Source organism: Bufo bufo, chromosome 1 (genome assembly GCF_905171765.1).
Source record: "Bufo bufo chromosome 1, aBufBuf1.1, whole genome shotgun sequence".
Taxonomy (NCBI): Eukaryota; Metazoa; Chordata; class Amphibia; order Anura; family Bufonidae; genus Bufo; species Bufo bufo.
Genome location: NC_053389.1, coordinates 739,046,323 through 739,055,069, shown reverse-complemented (window position 1 = coordinate 739,055,069; position 8,747 = coordinate 739,046,323).

Sequence of the window (8,747 nt, the reverse complement as noted above, 5' to 3'; positions counted from 1 at the left end):
GGTGATGTGATGTGATGAGGTGAGCGTAATGGAGGGTGGCAGTGGAGTTGGGCTGTAGGAGCAGGTGTCTGATAGTAGAAGACCAACTCCTTCACCAAGTTTGCAGCCGGGGCGGGGGGTGTGAGTCAATTGAAATGCACTATATGAGAGTGCAGCAGGGGAGGAGATGTCAGAGGGTGACAGCCATGTTTCTGTGAGACCCAGAAAGAAAAGTTTTTGAGAGATCAAAAGTTCATGAATGGAGGACAGTTTGTTACAGACAGAGTGTGCATTCCATAATGCCCCTGCAAGAGGAACCAAAGGAGCAGGGGTCAGAGGAATGGTTATTAGGTTTAAGGGGTTGCAGAAATTTGTAGAAGAAGATTTGTAGTGGGACATGGAGGTGATAGTGGGGATTTGCTGAGGGGGGCCTGGATTTGGAGAGATATCACCAGCAATAAGGAGAAGCAGAGAAAGTGTTAATAGATGAGAATAAGAGAGGTCAGGAGGTATCTGTGTGTGTTCGGGATGGAAGTGTTTTATGTTGCCAAACAGGTTTGTGCAAGCGGTCAGATGAGAAGGTAAGATGGAGGAAGAGATGAATAGTTCCTTCCTGGGTGAATGGATGTGGGGGTATTTCAGGAGGTCATGGAAAAGTGGGAAGAGTAAGATGAAAAATTGAAACATTGTTTGCAGTAACTATCTCTGTAATCACCTGTGGTCCCGTTCTGGTTACATTCTGGTATAATTCGGTATGTGCATTTAAAGAGTTGCACTTGAAAGATGTTGCATTGAAAAGTGGACTTAGATTTATACCACTCAGTGTTCAATCAGGTGTGACCAAGAGGGGAGGGGGCTACATATGGCTTAATCAAGGGAGGACCAGATACAGGGTGAAATAGTCAATGTAAACAAATACTCAATAAATCCAGCAGGGAAAGAGACATTAAAGTTCAATGCAGACATACCAGGGATTAGAAGGAAAGATGAGGGGTGTGGACAATATCAGACTGTGGAAAAGCTGGGTGCAGCAGTTAGCTTCAATGCAGACATACCTGGAGAGGAGAGAATTGGGTGATGGTCAGTAGGAAGTGATGACAAAGTGGATTCCATATCCATAATATTACATTCTGGTATAATTCGGTATGTGCACTTAAAGAGTTGCACTTGAAAGATGTTGCATTGAAACAGACCGTCAATATCCTGACATATGGAAATGGAGATGATTATAACTGTCCCACTTGTAGCGTTTCATTTAGATCCAGAGCACACTTTCCATTCCTTCATCTTAGGTAAGATTAGAATAATTTACTTACAATTTGTCTGTCTCCAATTGTGGCGTCCCACGTAGATGGAAGAACAGACTTACCAAAGCCCCGGTCCATATGCAGTCGGCACTTGAATAGAGGAATGTAATTGCAAGCTGTCTCAAGCTCGGCATCCCTCGTGGTATGGCGGCATTCCCCGTACTGTGCTGGGTTATTCCACTCGCTCACACTGGACTGACTCGGGCTCTCCGACCCACGTGGTTCTTTGGTGTTCCACTCATTGTCGGATAGTTGCGATCTCTTGCGCTGCAGCTTTCTTTGTTGGAGCTTCCCCGGAGCGCTCCACTGAAGCTAATCAAACATATTATGATAATATTATTTCTTGGTATACTTAAATTGCACCAAAGGCGTTTCGTCAGGTATACCTATATACATCAGTCTTTTTATAGCAGGGGTGGGGAACCTCCGGCCCGAGGGCCGTATGCGGCCCACGGTATCATTTCATGTGGCCCCCGGCCCCCTGCCAGAACATAATGTGAAAATGCTTATGACCCCTTCCATTATGGAAGCGGTCATTAGCATACGGGAGGCACAGGAAGGTGAGAACAGCACTGCACTGGCTGTCCTGCCCTTCCCTGGTCTTCTTTCAGCCCCACACTGTGTCCTGACACATCCAGCGTCAGGACGCAGTGCACGTAGACGTGCACTATGACCTGACGCTGTGCGGTGTGAGGTGACAATATAGTGCGGCAGGAAGAAGAACAGGGAGGGTAAGTGAATCTGCCAAGAGGCAGCGCCGTACGGAGCTGGAGAGGTAAGTTTATTTGTTTATCTTAAATACAGTATCTGATCTGATGTCTGATTGGGGCTGATCTGAGGCTAAAGGAGGGTGGGGAGGGTCTGATGGGGGTCTGATCTGAGGCTTGGGAGGGTCTGATCTGAGGCTGGGGGTGTCTGATCTGAGGCTGGGGTTTGATAGGGGTCTGATGTGAGACTAGGGGGGCTGATGGGGGCTGATCTGAGGCTGGGGAGGGTCTGATGGGGGCTGATCTGAGGCTAGGGAGGGTATTATGAAGGTCTGATCTGAGGCTGGGGGGTCTTATAGGGGCTGATCTGACCCTGGGGGGTCTGATGGGGGCTGATCTGAGGCTGGGCGTCTGATCCGGGTCTGGTCTGAGGCTGGGGGTCTGATGGGAGTCTGATCTGAAGCTAGGAAGGGTCTGATTGGGGTCTAATCTGAGGCTTAGAGGTCTGATGGGAGTCTGATCTGAGGCTGATGTAGGCCTGGGGGGTCTGATAGGAGGCTGATTTCAGGCTGATGGAGGTGGGGGCAGATATTTTGCTGAGAAAGGGACAAAGGCAGGGACAGTTGCGAAGAAAGAGGCAGGGAGAGTGAAAGCTGGGTGAACCCCTCTCTGGACCCCCTGGGTTTAGCTTCCTGCCATTAATGTCAAATAAGTAACATTCTGAACTTAAAAATTAGACTGCTATGTGTGGTCAATATGGCGCCTGTATTGTATGTAATATACTGTATATATATAGTGCAGGCGCTATTTTGTGCTGCAAAAATACAGCCCTCTAGATTATTTTAATTGAAGTGCAATTTCTGTAACTTATCCCTAAGTCAATTATATGTTTGACCAAATACAGCAGTAAAAAAATTTTATGGAGAATTTTGTATGGCCCCCGAATGATGTTACAAATATCCAAATGGCCCTTGGCAGCAAAATGGTTCCCCACCGCTGTTTTATAGGGATAGGATCATCCATAATGTCAGGAATAGAAATTTGGATTTGGATTTCGTGAGATCAAAATATTTCTTATATATTACTTTCAATCAGAGCAATATTATCAATTTTATCCACAAATAAGGATTTTTATTTATAATTTAATTGCAATATTCTTGCATTTTTTTTCATTCCTCATTCAGATCTATTGCATGATTGCTGCATTTTTATTGCTGCTGAAAATCCTATATTCAACTGAAAATTCATACATATACTCATGCTTAAAATATAACACCACATATCATTATTAGCCTTCAAAAGAATATATTAATATGAAGAGAGAATCTAAATCGCACATCCTCATTCCTATGCTTATGATTTAACAACTGTTTTAAATTTTCAGCATTTCTTTTGATAAAACATGGCTATACAGCACTATTATCAATCATTTGCTGTGCACTATTAAGAGGCAATTAGTATACAGTTTGATCAAAGAGCATAGGCCCACTTACCGCGACAAGGTTGCCTCTAGCAGAAGTCTGCAAAGGGTCTCTAAATTCCTACCACATCTCAGTTGGAGTTCCTGAGAGGCTGTGAACAGGTGAGCTCTTTGCACCAGTTCACATGCGGGCGCTGGACGGTGGCCATCGCTGCTTCTGTGCCGTGCTGGTGGAGTGATGGGACCCGGGGCCCAGGTGGCCTCACTGTACAATGGGGCCGCTGTGCGGCTGCTGGATCCCGTTGCCTGCTGGAGCGGTGTGGAGGAGCGGTGGTCACCGCACGGCGCCTCGCCATGGTTAGAGTAGGTTCCCACTTATACAAGAAGCAACCTTGTCGCGGTAAGTGGGCCTATGCTCTTTGATCAAACTGTATACTAATTGCCTCTTAATAGTGCACAGCAAATGATTGATAACAGTGCTGTATAGCCATGTTTTATCAAAGGAAATGCTGAAAATTTAAAACAGTTGTTATATCAGAAGCATAGGTATGAGGATGTGCGATTTAGATTTTCTCTACATATCAATACTATTCAAAAGAATATATACCAATAGATAAATGAATATAGAGGAGGCCCTTAGTATAAAGGAGGCCCTCCACATATCAGTATTAGCCTTAAAAAAAAAAAAAAATACCAATAGATAGTTATGGTGAAATAACCGACTTTCCATAAAAAAAATATATATATCAGCTATTGGGAAGAGATATTAATTAAGATGGCCGCAAGGTTGAGAAACATTTATAAATATATACAAATATCTACAAGTAATACAGTGGGGACTTTTATGGTATTTTTGTATTTTTACACTTTGCATTCAAGGTATTTTTTGCACTTTGTATTTTCATCCTTAATTATTTTATCTAGTTTTATTTTATTCTATTTTTATGTATTTTTGTCATTGTAATAAATAAAATTTAGACCTGATGACAGTCGTGAGAGGTTATCCGTAGTTCCATAGATTGTGTGCCTGTCCTATACGTATTGTACACTATAATGGAAAATAATAGCATACTGTAATACAGAATGATAAGTTTAATGTCAATTGAGGTTTAAATAATAATAAAAATATAACCCACCTCATCCACTCGATCGCGCAGCCGGCATCATCTTCTTTCTTCTTCTTTCAGGACCTGCAAAAGGACCTTTGATGACGTAATTGCGCTCACCACGTGGTGAGCGTGGTGACATCAGCGCAGGTCCTGCTGAATGAGGATAGAAGGATCTTCTATCTTCATTCAGCAGGACCTGTGCTGACGTCACCGCGCTCACCACGTGGTGAGCGTGATTAAGTCATCAAAGGTCCTTTTGCAGATCCTGAAAGAAGACGATGCCGGCTGCGCGATCAAGTGGATGAGGTGAGTTATATTTTTTTATTTTTTAACCCCTCAAGGCACTTTTTACTAAGCATTCTGTATTAATAATGCTATTATTTTCCCTCATAACAATGTAATAAGGGAAAATAATACAGTGAATAGACTTTAATGTGTTCCGGGGTTGCTCATCCCTATCATCTCCTAGCAACCATGCGTGAAAATCGCACCGGATCCGCACTTGCTTGCGGATGCTTGCTTTTTTCACACAGCCCCATTCAAGAGTGGATACTCTTTTCAATGTATATGTTATATAGGAGCTCCCTTATTTATAGGCGCTTACATTTTAGGTCACTTACCTTATACTCTGTTGTACTCTCCCAGGATTGTACTGCACTTTTTGCATTTGTTTGTCATCTCTTTATTTATGCTTTTAACTATATACTTAATAAAATAATATTTTTTAGCTTAGTAGTTCTCAGTGTCTCTTTATAGGTTATTTAGTTATCTTCTGAGTTAAGCTCCAGTTAGGGGCTTTATTGTTCTTTCACGCTATTCCTTTGTAACCTACTTTTGTACTAATTAGTTTAATCACTGTGGTTTCCACAGACTTTTTTGGTTATAGGCCCCATGGATTTCAGAATGAGAGAACGTACCTGGCAGTCTCGTCTCGTGGAGGTTTTTAGAGATGACAGTTCATCTGTTGATTTTAACACACGTAGGGATGTGGGTGCATTGCAGGGCACATTGAGGTCTCAACTCCCCCGAAAAATCAAAACCTGGTGGAATAAGGCCTCCTTAGAAAATTATATACAGAGGGGTCTTGTCCCTAGAGGTCTACGTATCCAAGTATTTCCCTCTTTTCCAATAGAAGATGAAACATTCGTAGAGAAATGGGAAGAGATCTGTACAAACAGCTCCATCAAGTTTATGAAGCTGTTGGTCGGCTTAAACACCAATACACTCTCAATACTAGACAAAGAGATTGAGGCCACACAGAATCATCTACAAGCAGCAATCTCCAATGAGGAATGGATCTCCTTTAATTCTCAATTGGAGGTCCAATTTGAGACGTGGGAGAGGGATATCCAACAACTAAAGTCTAAGAAATTTAATAGGGATCTCACTGATGCACAAAATAAGAAAATGTATCGATGGCGACGTGTTCAACGTCCTGATACATTGGTCCGATCCTCATCAATCTCGTCATTATCTGGAGCCAGTAATACAGGTAGTCAGGCAAGTGGACAAACCAGTCCCGGGGTGATGACCAGATGGAGGGGTCAAAACAAAAGGAAGTGGGAACATAGGACCCAGCCCTATAAGAGGAGACAGAGAAATGATCCACATCAAGATAAGAACTTAAAGGTAATTAACCTTTTTGATCACAATCTCTCTAATGTGGACATTTCTGTCCTACAGAAAGGACTTACCTTTTCACCCTCTGCCCCTCTTGACATTTTCACAGCAATAAAAGACCTTCACCTGTTTGGCCGATCGCTCATTTTTAAGAGGTGGTTCTTCAAACCTGTAGAGGAAAACCCCTCAGGCGTACCGACAGAGGAAGAAACTTTGAATATTTTGGAGAGTTTATTAGAGGAACAGAGTGAAATTTCAGGTAAGGTTCCCATGATCGTCAGGAAGCGCTCCGAAAAATTCCCTCCCTTGTCTTTATGTTCAGCAGTAGATCTCTTTGTGAGATCAGTATCAAAAGAACTCTCAATGCCACGTAGAATTAAGGCAGTTTTGAAGGCCAAAGGGGGTCCAACACCGTATTAGTATGGTGTTCCTAATAATTCTTTAGGTGAGTGTATATAATACAGATAGTTAGTGGGAGATAGTCAGTGTAGGTTAGATAGTGATATAGTGTAGCTGATAGGTTTCAGTGCAGGGTGTTAGGTAGTGTGATAGGAATTACTGTTTCTCTGTTGTCCATACATACATGCTACAGACATAGTGCTGTGATGTCACAACAATACTTAGTGCACCAATCAGTAATATCTACTCAGACCTGATAAAATGTGAAGTTGCATGTATTCCGCAAAACGTAGTGCCGATTTGCGCAATCGCGAAAATAATAACTGAAGATCACAAATTCTAGAATTCACGAATTTATTGTGAATATTATGCAAAAAATTCACGAAATATCGCGAAAACGAATATTGCTTATGCTGCTCATCACTATTAATCAATAAAAATTAGAATTTATTGGAATTGTCATGCTTTCAGCAGTTTGTTATTGTTAATTTATGCATAGTTAGTATGCTTTATAATACATAATTCTCTGTTCATTGTGTAACTGCACAATCTAGTGGCCGTTTACATACACTGCAGCTCTTCACACTAGAAGTTTGACCCACTTCAGCTTCTATTACTATCCAGGTATGTCAGATTTTCTAAAATTCTTTTCCCAATGTGAGTTAACAACCAAGGGGCTCTCTAAGTTCTATGATTGACCTGAAAGCTATAGGTCATGGCGATCATCATTCAGAAATACAATCAGAGAACTAGACCTATCTGCATGTGAAGAAGTTGATCTTCTTGTCAAATGTCTAGGAAATGAGTCGGCAGAGCATGCAAAGCGGATTAGAGCCATTAATATTAACTACCCAAACACAGTGTTAAACATGACATGGGAGAGACCTGAGGAATGTTACGGCTCACCAGAAGTGATAGAGAACGCACTCTTCCAATGAATTGAGGATTTCCTCAAGATCCAAAACAAAGGTTTCCAGAAGCTGAGAGAGCTGAGTGATCTGCTGACAGAGCTCCAAGTTGCCAAAGCTGAAGGAGACTTACAAGGTCTGGCATTCTTAGATACTGCGTGTGGTGCAAACCCCATAGTACAAAAACTACCTTACAACCTGCAAGAGAAGTGGATTGCTCAAGGATCCAGGTATAAGCAACAGTACAATGTCCCATTTCCTCAATTCTCATTCTTTGTGGACTTTGTGCACCAACAAGCAAAGACTAGGAATGATCCCAGCTTTGACTTCTCGATGTTTGGCACCACTTACCCCAAATCAGGTAGACCTGTCCCACTTGGTAACATGAAAGGTACACCTGTTGCAGTACACAAAACCAGTGTATTTTTTAAAGACTCCTCAAAACCTACAGTACTGCAGAGACTGAGAAGGTCTCAACAAAGGACCCATCCAGAGAATGTCCTCTACATAAGAAACCACACTTATTGCTGAAATGCAGAGGATTTAGAGAAAAACTTCTCAGGGACCACAAAAACGTCCTCAAGGAAAACCACATTTGCTACTTCTCACCTTGCAAAAGACTGTACAGCGAACATCAAATGCTCGGAATGTAACAGTGAAGAGCACCATACAGCTTCACACCCTGGGCTAGCTCCATGGACTCTCACACCCTCAGATCAGGCTGTAGAGCACGGTGAAGAGGAGAGGGACCCAGTACCTCCTGAAGTGACACCCCAGTGCACTCAAGTATGTGGAGAAGGTCTTAGTAACAAATCTGCTCCAAGATTTGTCTTGTTACAGTTTATCCCATTGGTCATAAAGAGAAAGTGGTAAGGTTGTATGCCATCCTTGATGATCAAAGTAATAGATCTCTTGCTAACTCGGCTTTCTTTGATATCTTCAATATTAAAGGACACTGCTCTTCGTATTCACTTAAAACTTGCACAGGTGTGAATGAAGAAAAAGGCAGAAGAGCTACTGGCTTCCAAATCGAATCCATAAATGTTGAAGCATCCCTTCCTCTACCTACCTTGATCGAATGCAATCGGATGCCAAACAACAGGGAAGAAATTCCTACACCTGAGGCAGCATTTCATCATGGACATCTGGAACCCATAGCATATCTGCACTCGACCCAGAGGCCCAAATAGTACTTCTACTCGGAAGAGATATCATAACAGTCCACAAGGTGAGAAAACAAATGAACGGTCCTCACAGTTCTCCATATGCTCAGAAGCTTGACCTGGGGTGGGTCATTA